Source organism: Ranitomeya variabilis, chromosome 2 (assembly GCF_051348905.1).
Source record: "Ranitomeya variabilis isolate aRanVar5 chromosome 2, aRanVar5.hap1, whole genome shotgun sequence".
NCBI lineage: Eukaryota > Metazoa > Chordata > Amphibia > Anura > Dendrobatidae > Ranitomeya > Ranitomeya variabilis.
This window is the reverse complement of record NC_135233.1, coordinates 214779667-214792341: the sequence shown is the minus strand read 5'-3', so window position 1 is coordinate 214792341 and position 12675 is coordinate 214779667. Positions and strand designations below refer to the sequence as shown.

The 12675-nt window shown below is 48.6% G+C and overlaps 1 long non-coding RNA gene across 1 annotated transcript in view; it reads left to right on the top strand.

Annotated features, from left to right (window-relative positions):
• LOC143809252 (uncharacterized) overlaps positions 1–12675 on the top strand; it is an 81262-nt gene that overhangs the window by 52498 nt on the left and 16089 nt on the right. The window lies entirely within an intron of this gene.

The window sequence follows — 12675 nt, the reverse complement described above, 5'->3', positions numbered from 1 at the left end:
CGATCTGGCCTCACCAGGCCAACGGATCGCATTGGTGAGCCAGGAAGCGGTTCCGGTCCCAGCAGTGATAAAATCCCTCACCGGGAGGCCCTTCTCACTGGCAGGTGCACACGTTCCTCCGGGGCACGGCGAGGCCGGGCTTCTCGAGGTTCCGCGGGGCCGGGCTCGGCTGCTTTCCCCACGGGATCATCTTCTTCCGGTGTTCCGGCAGCAGCCTGGAGGGCAATGCATCGCTGCACGCCTCGCGCCATCCAGCCAGCCTCTCCCGTAGCCCTCCTCCATCTGGTGTAAGTCACCGCATCACCTGGCTCCAGGTCGCGGGGAAATCTTCCGCTGCAGGGCTCCACCTCCTCCCGATCCACATGAATTTGTAGCGGCTCCCCGATTTCCTGGATAACCCCGCGCCCATATCGGGGGTTGAAGGAGACCACTACACCCCAGTGGGACAGCGGGATCTCCGGAGCTCTGACCAAGTCAATCGATGCTGCAGGCTGGGGCCGGTTCCGCCATGCTGTCATCAGACGCCGCAGATGTTCGGCGTCCGGCAAGATCTTCAGGTCCGGCGTCTGTAGCGTACCTTCAGCCGCGGCCAGGCGGGAAGGAACAGGGGACACTGGGGACAAACGGATCTCCGTGGGCTGGCCTAGCCGAGTAAGCACGCGGGCATCAGCCTCCAGCCGGCGGGCTAGCTATCGGGCCTCGGCTGCAGCCACACACTCCTCAGACAGCGGCAAAGGGGGTCGGCCCATCGGTGGTTCCGTAAGGGTCAGATCCCGCAGCATCGGCGCTTCTGGGGCTGTGTCGGGTTGCGCAGCCTCAGGCCGGATCGGGTCAGTCCCACACGGGGTTCCTGGTGTCGCCATCTTTGCCTTCTCTCCAATGTCCTCTTCCCGCGGTCTCTTTCGTGGGCGGCCCCGTCTCCATGGTCTCCACCCTCCAAACAGGATCAGGAGGCGGACCTCGGCCGTTGACGGACACGTCCTCAGGACCAGGAAATGTTTAGACTGGGCGGCCATTGCCCTTCGCGCTCTCTAGCTTGTCTACGCCCACTCCACGCCCCTCTTCTTCTCCTGCGCTCTCCTCAGCACTGCAATGGCGGCGGATTTTGGCGGCAAGTGGCGCAGCACACAGTCTTTGCAATAAAGTACAGTCCAAGCACAGTACATCACAGTTCCAAGGCACACATGACCTGATTCTTCAGGCTTAAGTAGATCCTGTTCGTGACGCCAAGTTGTAGCGCCCCCACTGCCGCAGGGCCGAGGGGTACCCGGTACTGGGCCTCTGAGTCTCTGCTTCTGGGGTTGTCACGGCGGCTAGGCCCCGGTCCGTGACCCTGCCGTGGGGCGCACAGTGAATGATAGGTGTGGATGTTGGTGGTGCAGTTGTGGGGGTGCAGGTCGCGGTAAATAACGAGGACACCAGGTTGCAGTCTCTTTACCTCTTTACTGGAGATCTCTGAGTCCTCAGTCCAGAATATGGTTCACCAGGCTGCGCAAGTCTGGCCGGTCCAATGGCACCTACAGAGTTCACTTCACAGGTGGAAATCGGTGCCTTCCTTCTTAGCGCTATGTGTTGTAGTCCTTCCCTGCTATGCTTACGGAAAGTACCCCACAACTGTTGTGTCTGTTTCTCGTGTTCCCTCACAACTCGATTAACTGATCTTCTGCTAATCTTCCGTCCCTTCCTGATGTTACAGTTAGAACGGCACCCGTTTGTCGGGTAGGCCTGGAGTTCTTCCGGGACCCTAGAGACGCCCCTCTCCCGCAATTGCCTCCCAAGACTTCATAGGTGATTTAGGTGAGACAGCCCGCCTGAGACTGACTGTCCTGCCGCTGTTTAGAGTATTGCTTGCAGCTCTCTAATGAAATACTCCCTCGGCGTTCCGGCCACCGGTAATGCGCCTCAGTAGGGTGTTGCTCCGGTCTTACAGCATGACCCCTACTGGTATTCTCCTATTGCTTGATCTCGTTTCTCACTCAGCACAATCTATCTCGCTTCTAGTCCTTTCTTGGGTCCCGCCGCTTCCCGGAGCTGGCGCGGACCCGTTACGTTCTTTTTCAATGCCAAGCCTCTGTCAGGATCCCACCCCTGACAGAGACCCTACTGTCTCTTCCTCCACAACACCCTCTGCCACCAGGTGTTGCTTCGTTCAATCCAGTCAGCTTTCTCCTCTAACTTCCTGCCTGACCCCCAGTTTACCCACTATGGTGGGGAGTGGCCTAATGAATAGAACCCTTAGCTCCCCCCGGAGGCCCAGCTGTGAAATCTATTGGTGTCTGTGATACCTGATCAGATGAACTCCTTCAGTGCCATCGGACGCACCGTAGCTCCCCATAGTGGCGGAGCCACAGTACTGCAACGACCAGGACTCTGGGGCGCTGCATATGGAGCAACAACTTTGAAGTACTGGGGGCCGCAGGCAGACAGGACACAGGAAATCAGGTATGGAGCAAAGACTTGAAGTACTGGGGGTCGCAGGCCGACATGACACAGGAAAGTAGGTAAGGAGCAAGGACTTGAAGTACTGGGGACTGCAGGCAGACAGGACACAGTAAAGCAGGTATGGAGCAAGAACGTGAAATTCTGGGGACTGCAGGCAGACACGACACAGGAAAGCAGGTATGGAGCAAGGACTTGAGGTACTGGGGGCCACAGGCAGACGGGACACAGGAAAGAAGGTATGGAGGAAGGACTTGAAGTACTGGAGGACCCAGACAGACAGGACACAGGAAAGCAGGTATGGAGGAAGGACATGAAGTACTGGGGGCCACAGGCAGACAGGACACAGGAAAGCAGGTATGGAGGAAGGACTTGAAGTACTGGGGGCCACAGTCAGACAGGACACAGGAAAGCAGATATGGAGGAAGGACTTGAAGTACTGGGGGCCACAGGCAGACAGGACACAGGAAAGTAGGTAGTGGTGCACAGTAAAACAAACAGAGCCAAGAGTCTTAATACCAAGACACAAGTGTGGATGACGTAGGATGCGTAATTCACATGGAGCAGGGAATAAGGACAGCGATTGTGGGAAGAATGTAGTGCCAGATCCATCGGACCCGATTGCGCCATCTGTGAATATAATAAAAGGTCTTTTTTTGTGCCTTGCAGAGCAGATTGGGGATATACATACAGCATACTAGAATGCTATAAAAGAGGCTTTCAATGTGGTGGACATACTTTATTTTGGGAAAAACTGGTGGCAAGTTCCTTTAATGTAGCAAAAGATGGCTAATTTGAGTTATTTGGGGGTATTTTTCACTTTTAAATATTTTTTTAGCTTTTTTTTTACTTTGTTTTTAATCCCCTTAAGGGACTTGATTCTGCAATCGTCCAATTTCCAATGTTATATACTGCAATACAACAACTCCTATAAAGTAAGTGAGTGAGGGAGTTTGGGTGTGCAAGTCATTACGTCACTTATTCAGTTGTTTTGAGAGTAAGGCATTTTTGGGAAATCAAAATGGAGTTTCAGGTGATTGATTCAGTGAGTGTTTCAGGGATTTTGTGACAGTGGGAAACCTGAGGAAGAGGCTATTGACCTGTTTGAAATAAAGCTTTGAAGAATATCGTCCGCCATTCATCTTTATCAGAAGCGCAGATTTGGACACATGCACCCTATTTCACCAAGGGTTGTATGAAACACTGATGGGTGTGGATCCACTGAGCCACCTGCCAGGCTTATCCTGGAGGGGCATAACTAAGTGTGGAACTTCAGGGCAGTCCCAGGGATTGCAGCAGCTGACCAAAGGGACAGAGACTCGGGTGCAGAGTACAGGTGTGTGAAGGCGAAGATAATCCATGGTCAGGGCAGGCATCACAGGTCCAGGGTATCTACCCAAGGTCAGAAGCGGAGAGGCCGGATAAATGGTAAATGATCCGGGTCAACAGCAGGAGTGACAGAACAAACATGCACCCACAGGATCCAGAAACAAGCGACTGGGAACCAACGATCGAGCAAGGAGTGGCGGGAGAAGCTGCATAACAAACCTGCTGCTGAGGAAGGTAAACCTTGCTGAACAGGTGGTCCCGGTGCTACTCCAGGACTGAACTTGAGTAGATGGCAGCTGACCCCCAAGGAACTGGTAGCTGGGATGGCCCGAGGGAAAGTCCAGTGGATGTAGGCAGGTGTAGAAAGATGACAGGAACCATAGATGCAGACGGGACCAGCTGATAGAGACATTGGCTCTAGCAAGTGTAACTGGACCAGGTGATGTAGAGATGAGCCCTGGCAGGTGCATCGGGACTGGCTGACCTATAGATGAGCACTGACGGGTGCAACGGGACTGGCTAACGTAGAGATGAGCACTGCCAGGTGCAACAGGACCAGCTGATGTAGAGATGAGCACTGGCAGGTGCAACGAGACCGGCTAATGTAGAGATGAGCCCTGGCGGGTGCAGCAGGACCGGTTGATGTAGAGTTGAGCACTGGCAGGTGCAGCGTACAGGGATATGAGCATGGGAACCTCAGTACTCACAAGTGTTATGGTTCTCAATGGCAAGAGAACATAGCCCAGCAAACATAAGAACTAGCTCTTGGAAGGATGGAAACTAAACTGACCATGAACTAAACCTGCCGCACAACTAACAGTAGCCGGGTAGCGTAGCCTGCGTTTTATCCCTAGACGCCCAGCGCCGGCCGGAGGACTAACTAATCCTGGCAGAGGAAAATATAGTCCTGGCTCACCTCTAGAGAAATTTCCCCGAAAGGCAGACAAAGGCCCCCACAAATATTGGCGGTGATTTTAGATGAAATGACAAACGTAGTATGAAAATAGGTTTAGCAAAATTGAGGTCCGCTTACTAGATAGCAGGAAGACAGAAAGGACACTTTCATGGTCAGCTGAAAACCCTATCAAAACACCATCCTGAAATTACTTTAAGACTCTAGTATTAACTCATAACATCAGAGTGGCAATTTCAGATCACAAGAGCTTTCCAGACACAGAAACGAAACTACAGCTGTGAACTGGAACAAAATGCAAAAACAAACAAGGACTAAAGTCCAACTTAGCTGGGAGTAGTCTAGCAGCAGGAACATGCACAGAAAGGCTTCTGATTACAATGTTGACCGGCATGGAAGTGACAGAGGAGCAAGGCTAAATAGCGACTCCCACATCCTGATGGAAACAGGTGAACAGAGAGGATGATGCACACCAGTTCAATTCCACCAGTGGCCACCGGGGGAGCCCAAAATCCAATTTCACAACACACAAGAGTGTTAGGAAAGAAACTCATAACATTGCACAGGCACCTTCATGTTGGAGGAGGTGCCTTAAATGGTAAGTGTCCTCCAGCTAGTGACTGGCGACACTTAAGGTGAATGCTCGCGGCCCCTTTAAGAAAGGAGAAGTGTGCGCGCAGTGCACACATTCAGGGCAGCTGCGGACCCAGGAGGATTAGACGGAGCAGGATGGGAGCTGCGGCGGTGAGTATATTGGCATCTCTGGAGGGGGAGAGGAACCGCACGCAGAGACGCCGGCGCTATCCAAGGTTAAGTTCCTGTAGGATATGGCCATGCCTTCGTATAACCAGGTGGAGATTCTCCAGAAGCAGAGCTGGCAGTCAGCACAAGTCAGCTCAGGAAGATGGTCTGATGCTGAGGAAGTAGAGTGGTGAATGTAGTGAGTAGGGCAGCGCAGAGAAGGCATGCGAGATGCCGGTGTGACAGTGATTTGCACCTGATGACGTAGCGGTCTCGCGAGACCTCTACATCATCTCAGGTCATTGTCTCGCAAGGCATTACAGGGAATGGGAGCTGCCGGCAGTATCGCGAGCATCGGGAAGGCTACGGGGACGCCGGAAGGTAAGAATATCACGATTTTTTTTTTTATTATTATTCTTTAACCTGGGTTGTGTTGTGTATGCGTTTTCTCAGTGGAAAAATGCGGCGAAGATGCATACACAATGTGTGCACATAGCCTTGACGGATCCGTCAAAAAAACAGATCCAGTGCATCTGTTTTTTACAGTCTGCACAGGATCCGTCTTTTCAACATTTTGATGGATTGTTTGTGACTGATTGTAAAAAATGAAAGTGTGAAAGAGGCCTAAGAGTACAACTCGTCCCACAAAAAAAAAGCCCTCATACAGCTATAATAAAAAATAAGAATGTCGGACTCTTGGAAGAATAGGATGGTAAAACGAAAAATAGAAGGGAAAATCGCTCTTTTTGAGAAGGGGTTAAACATAAAATCGAGTAGGGTCTAACGTGAAGAACGAATCCGACGATTGGAAGGAGACCAGGCGAGGAGTTTATGGGAAATGTATAAACACTTGTAGGTGGCTCCTCTTACATGCTAATGCTGCTATCGTAACATTAATAATCACATCCACCTTTCATTATTGCTATTAAATCTGTCGCCTGGGTCCTCTGCCTTCACGTGTTAGAGAAGCTAAAAGCTTTACAAATGTGAGCGCTCTCTGTGTGTATCCATCTGCCTTAATAGCTTCAGCAGCGAGGTGAGACAGCGCCTCGGCTTAAAATCGTCTCTGCAGCCTTAATTAACAGCGGGGACGTCACAATTTCTCTTTCCCCCGTAAATCCTCCGGGGTGTTTTAATAAACAAAAGGCGCCTAGGCTTTTTGTCTGGTTGCTGATTATCTGACGGCCGTATATTGCATGTCAGTGAGAGCGCTCAGGCGTTTAACGACGGGGGGCAGAAAAATATATATTTTGGATATTTTTAACCCTTTGACAGTCCCATCTCAGCCTTTACGAAGAGCAATCTTAATTCAGTAAATGCCCCCAGATCCTGTCAATAATTATAGACAAAGGAGTGTTGCCTGCTCGGCCATTCAGTAGACGGCACGCGGTTAACCCTGGCATCAATATCATTATTGAGGTTGCAACCCTTCGTAGTTACTCGAATATAATCAGCTGACGTAACCCCGAGCGTAATTAACTCATAAGATACAGGAAAGATATATATCTTGGTACCGTGTTAGCCAGTAGATAGAAACATATTTAGAATTGAGAGTCCTCAGCGGTTGATACCTTTTAATGGCTAACTGAGAAGATTTTAAATTGCAAGCTTTCGAGACTACTCAGGTCCTGAGATTTTAGTAGTCTCAAAAGCTTCCCATTTACCATCTTTTCTGCCATTAAAAGGTGTCAACCACTGAGGACTCTCAAATCTTAATTAATTTTATTAACTCATAAGGAAACGTATCCATTATTTAAGATGGACAAAAGAAAACCGAAAGGGAAACACTTTTTGGGAAATAAGGTTTCGGAAACCTGCAGAAAATTTAGGAGTCATTTGCTAAGATCGCTGCATATTTAAACATAACCAAGTAAAGAAAATCCGGAAGGCAAGATACCATCATTCCTATCATTCTAATCTTATCCGAGGCTACGAATACTCAGAACGGTAATAGTCCAAGGAATATGAACGCTACAAATATTCTGAAACCCAGATATTCACATTTACATCATTGGTCCACTCAGGAAATATTGCAAGCCTTTAGGGATTTATTGCTTTTTGGAAATAAGATTTTCATTTTTTATAAATGGTCTTTTTTTAAGCTGTCTTGGAAGTGTTAGGATGTGTAGATGGGATGCTTTGCATTTCTGCGGAGAATTCGGGGTTAGTGATACAATTTCCATTTTAAATAACTGGTAGAAAATCAGAAATCCTCAATGTAATAGTACATATATCATATGTATCATTGCTGTTTCTCCACTTTTCCCTTTTCTGCAGAATCATGAAATGCAACTTTAACCAAATGATGCAATTTTTGGGGGCATTTTTCACTCCAGTTCACCCCCTTTAATTTCTCCCCGAGAAAGGTTACCGGAGTTTTCAATTTGGCACATTTTTAAAACTTTTTAAAAGACTTGCAACTTTTACTGCTAAAAAAAAAAGTTGGAACAACTGGTTACATAAAATTGAAAAAAAAAATTTTTTTTTTATTTTGTGATAAATTTGAGAAGCACGTGCACCATGTTGAAGAGTTTGCACTGAGACATACCTGTTAATGATTGAATTCAGGTTTTTCATTAAGTCCCATTACCTCAGGTGTATAACCCCTAGCTCCTCGCCCCCTTGAGTATAACTTCTGGCCCCTAACCACCTTGTCTGTAAGCTCCGACCCCTGGCCTACCAGTGTATAACATTTAGTCCCTCACCCCAGGTGTATAACATACTGCCCATCGCCTTTGGTGTATAACAACCGGTCCCTTGCATCCCTGTGTATACCATTCGGCCCTCTCCCCAGTGTATAACATCAGGCCATCACCCCTGGTGTATAACAATTGGCTTGTCGCCATTACTGTATAACAACCAGCCCCTTGCCTCCCAATGTGTAATATTCGGCCCTCGCCCCCGGTGTATAACATCCGGTCCGTCGCCCCCGGGTATAACAACCAGCTCCTTGCCTTCCAGTACATACCATTCGGCCCTCGCCCCCCAGTGTATAACATCTGGCCCGTCACCCCCGGTGTATAACATCAGTGCCCTCAGTGTATAATATCTGACCCCCTGCCTGCTATTATATAAGATTCATCCCCTTGCCTCACAGTGTATACTATTCGGCCCTCGCCCCCAATAATATCCCTCACCTGTCCGACATTCTGTCTCACGCCGTAATCCATGTCTGGGTGATAAACAGTTTTCAACCTTGACGGTGCCAAGATGCGACCATCCAGGCTGAAAATCGCAGATGAATGAGCCGCATTAGCGACTACCGGAGACGTCATTGAGGTTACCGCCAGTTACTGAAGCTGCGTTCCCAGCCGGGCAAATGAACTGCAGTGAACTCGCTTCTGCACCATGAGACTTTTTCTCACTGTGCGAGTGGTGATCTAACCAAGGTCACTGCATTTCAGCCCAGCTGGGAATGCAGCCTCAATGACGGAGGTAACCTCAATGACGTCATCGCTAGTCACTGATGCTGCACTCGCAGCAACTCATTCATCATTGGTTCTCAACCTGGACAGTCGCATCTGGGCACCGTCCAGGTTGAAAACTGTTTATCCCCCAGACATGGATTATGGCGTGGGACAGAACGACAGGACATGTGAAGAATATTGTTGTTTTTTTTATTTTTATATTATTACATTAGACGAGGGCTTCAGTGGAATGGGAATACACATGATTATGGTTTAATTTAGAATCATTAAAGAAGTCTGTGTCATTTTTTCAATTAAAAGACTTTATACTTGCTGTGTCTTTATTTACCATATAACCATAGGATTAGTAATGTCTCCATTTCTAAGCCGTGGGCTTGATGTCACCTGACAATGCAAAGGTGACATGAACCCCACAAATATGAACCCCACTTGCCACAGAACAAGTGGGAAAAGCAGGGCAAAGCACCGGAATTGGCGCATCACAGTTGACCACTGCCTCCTACTACAGATCCTCTCTTCCTTTGGTGTCAAAGACCTTGTCCTAACCTGCATTTCCTCATACCTTACCAACCGCACATTTAGCGTTTCCTACTCCCATACTACCTTTTCATCTCGCCCCCTCTCTGTTGGTGTCCTTCAAGGCTCTGTCCTAGGACCCCTTCTCTTCTCAATCTATACCCTTGGCCTGGGACAACTCATAAAGTCCTATGGCTTCCAGTACCATCTATATGCTGATGACACTCGGATCTACCTCTCTGGCCCAGATGTCACCTCTCTGCTCTCCAGAATCCCAGAGTGTCTGTCAGCGATATCCTCCTTCTTCTCCTCTCGCTTCCTCAAACTCAATGTGGACAAATCTGAACTAATTATCTTTCCTCCATCTCGCTACCTCCCTATCTGATCTATCTATCACAATAAATGAATTTACACTTTCCCCTGTACCGGTAATCCACTGCTTCGGAGTAACCATTGACTCTGCCCTGTCCTTCAAACTGCACATCCAAGCTCTCTCCACCTCCTGTGCCTCCAGCTCAAAAATATTTCTAGAATCCGTCCTTTTCTCAACCCTCACTCTACCAAAATGCTTGTGCATGCCCTAATCATCTCCCGCCTCGGCTATTGCAACATCCTCCTCTGTGGCCTACCTTCTAACACTCTCGCACCCCTCCAGTCCGTCCTTAACTCTGCTGCCCGACTAATTAATCTCCTCGCTACACTCCTGCGTCCCCTCTTTGCAAATCCCTTCACTGGCTCCCAATTTCCCAGCGTATCCAGTTTAAACTACTAACATTGACCTACAAAGCCATCCATAACCTTTCTCCTCCGTACATTTCTGAACTAATCTCTCAATATCTTCCCTCACATAATCTCCTTCTCTCCTCCATGCTTATTGGCTCCTCACCTAATTGCCTCCAAGACTTCTACCGAATATCCCCCATCATCTGGAATTCTGTGCCCCAACACGTCTGGTTATCCACCACATTTGGTTCCTTCAAACGGAACCTGAAAACCCATCTCTTCAAAGAAGCTTAAAACCTGTAATGACCACACGGCCACCTCAACACCATCGGAGTTACTTCAACCCCCGACCTACTGTGTCCTTCCCCATAATCCTGTAGAATGTAAGCCCGCAAGGGCAGGGTCCTCTTCCCTCTGTATCAGTCTGTCAATGTTAGTTTTGTTTACTGTAAGTGATATTTGTATTTTGATGTAACCCCGTCTCATGTACAGCACCATAGAATTAATGGTGCTATATAAATAAATAATAATAATAATGCACCTTTTCTGGGCGGCTGTGGGCTGCTATTTTTAGGCTGGGGGGCCAATTTCCATGGCCTCTTACTAGCCTGAGAATACTAGCCACCAGCTGTCTGCTTTAACTTGGCTGGTTGTCAGAAATGGGGGGGACCACACGCCATTTTTAAAATTATTTAAATAGTTTAAAAAATCAGAGTCGGGACCCCTCTATTGTTGATAACCAGCCTTGCTAACACTGACAGCTGAGGGTTTTGCCTGGCTAGTTATCAAAAATATGGGGGAACCCGCACGGTCTTTTTCTTTTTTTAAATATTTATTTGCAGCACGAGCTGAATACTCCCATCATCTACTTCTGCTCTCACTGTTATTAGCGGCAGCAGGCTTCAACTAATGGAAGCAGTAGTCCCATCAGCCGACACCAGTGACTGGAGGTAAACTTTTTACCTCTGATCACAGCTGCGCGCTCACGCTGTCTTTTGACAGCATGGGAACTGCAGCAGTCTGGCCGGCGATGATGATTTTACAGCCGTTCAGAAACATTGTTTTCTCCACTTGACAGCGCGACAAACACCCGGTGTTTGGGGGTCTGAACCCGAACAGTAACACAAACTTCCTGGTGAAGTTGGTGTCCATTCCCGAACAGTAAGTATTTAGTACGGAAGCCGAACTTTACTGTTTGGGTTCGCCCATCTCTACACATAATGTTACAGAGTGGGGGACCGAGTGCTTTGGGGCAGAAAAGTCACCAACGCTCTGCTGACTCCATAACTACAGAGTCCAGACCTCCTCTAGTATTAACATCAGCACAAACACTGTATCCCCACCAGGAGTCTCATGACCGGGCAGATACATGCAGCCGTACATCGCCAAGCACAATGCCGAGTGTCTGGGCTGCTGCTGATCTCGGATTTCCTGCTCAATTCGACAGGAGGCGGAGACAGTGACGCCAGCGCTGATTGTGCGTCACGTGTCACAACAACCACATGGGAGCCACAGGAGATGGAGTGCCGACACCGCGGGAATGGCGCCAGCATGGAGAGTGAGTATAAGCTTTATTATTTTATGGTGCCAAGTGAGGGGTATGAGAAGAATTTGTCTAAGTAGTGGAGGGTCAAGAAGTCCTTCTCTTGTTAAGGAGTTTTCCAGACAACCTAGGAGGCGTTCTTCACCTAAGGACACGTACAATGCCAAATAATATGCTATAATAACAGGAATCTCGAAGTCATATCAAAAAACCTGGGCAAAAATATCCGTATATAGTATATACGCAGACAAGTTATATCCGCTCCATACAATATATGCAAAAAAGGAGAACAAGGAGCATGTAGTAAAGATGTATACAAACAGAATCTTTATTAGTACAAACATTTAAAAATGGACATCAGTAATACAATAAATATACGTATTCCAAGAAGTCACAGAAAAGGGGAATACTACCCCTCTACCGCCCTACTACTAAAACATAACTGCACAAGAGGAGAAGGAAAAAACTCCATGTGCGGAATAGTAATAACACGGTGAGCCCAGAAGATCACTACTATGCCCGGTAATCCAACTAAGTACCCAGCAAGTGCGCAATACTAGCCTAACAATAGTGAGTAATCCTGTACCGCGACAGTATCTGTAAAGAATAGGCTTACCGATGCAGGGGGGAGGTAGAGGAAGGGGGTCCCACCGGTGAGATAGCCCCGACGCCGCTTCCTCAAGGGGATGTGGAGTAGAGCGAACAGGACCTTCTAATACCCCCCCGACCCTAATCACATGTCTGGTCACAGCCAATCGTAGTGGCGCTGGCGGCGCATTTGCACTGCGGCAGGAAAGTCCGGCATGAAGGCCGGGCGTCAGACCAGGTGCGCCCGCCCCAGGAAAAAATCCTGGGACCAGCGCGCAAGGCACACAGACACCCGCCCACATGCCGGGACCGCCCGCTCACAGGGCGATGTGCACGGCCACAAGCGGGCGTGCCAACAAGTAAAACAACACGGGGCAAGAACAATGCAGACCGTAAGTCTGGTGCCAACATAGTAAACAGACAAAGACTGCATCAGAGCAATTTAATCAGGTAAA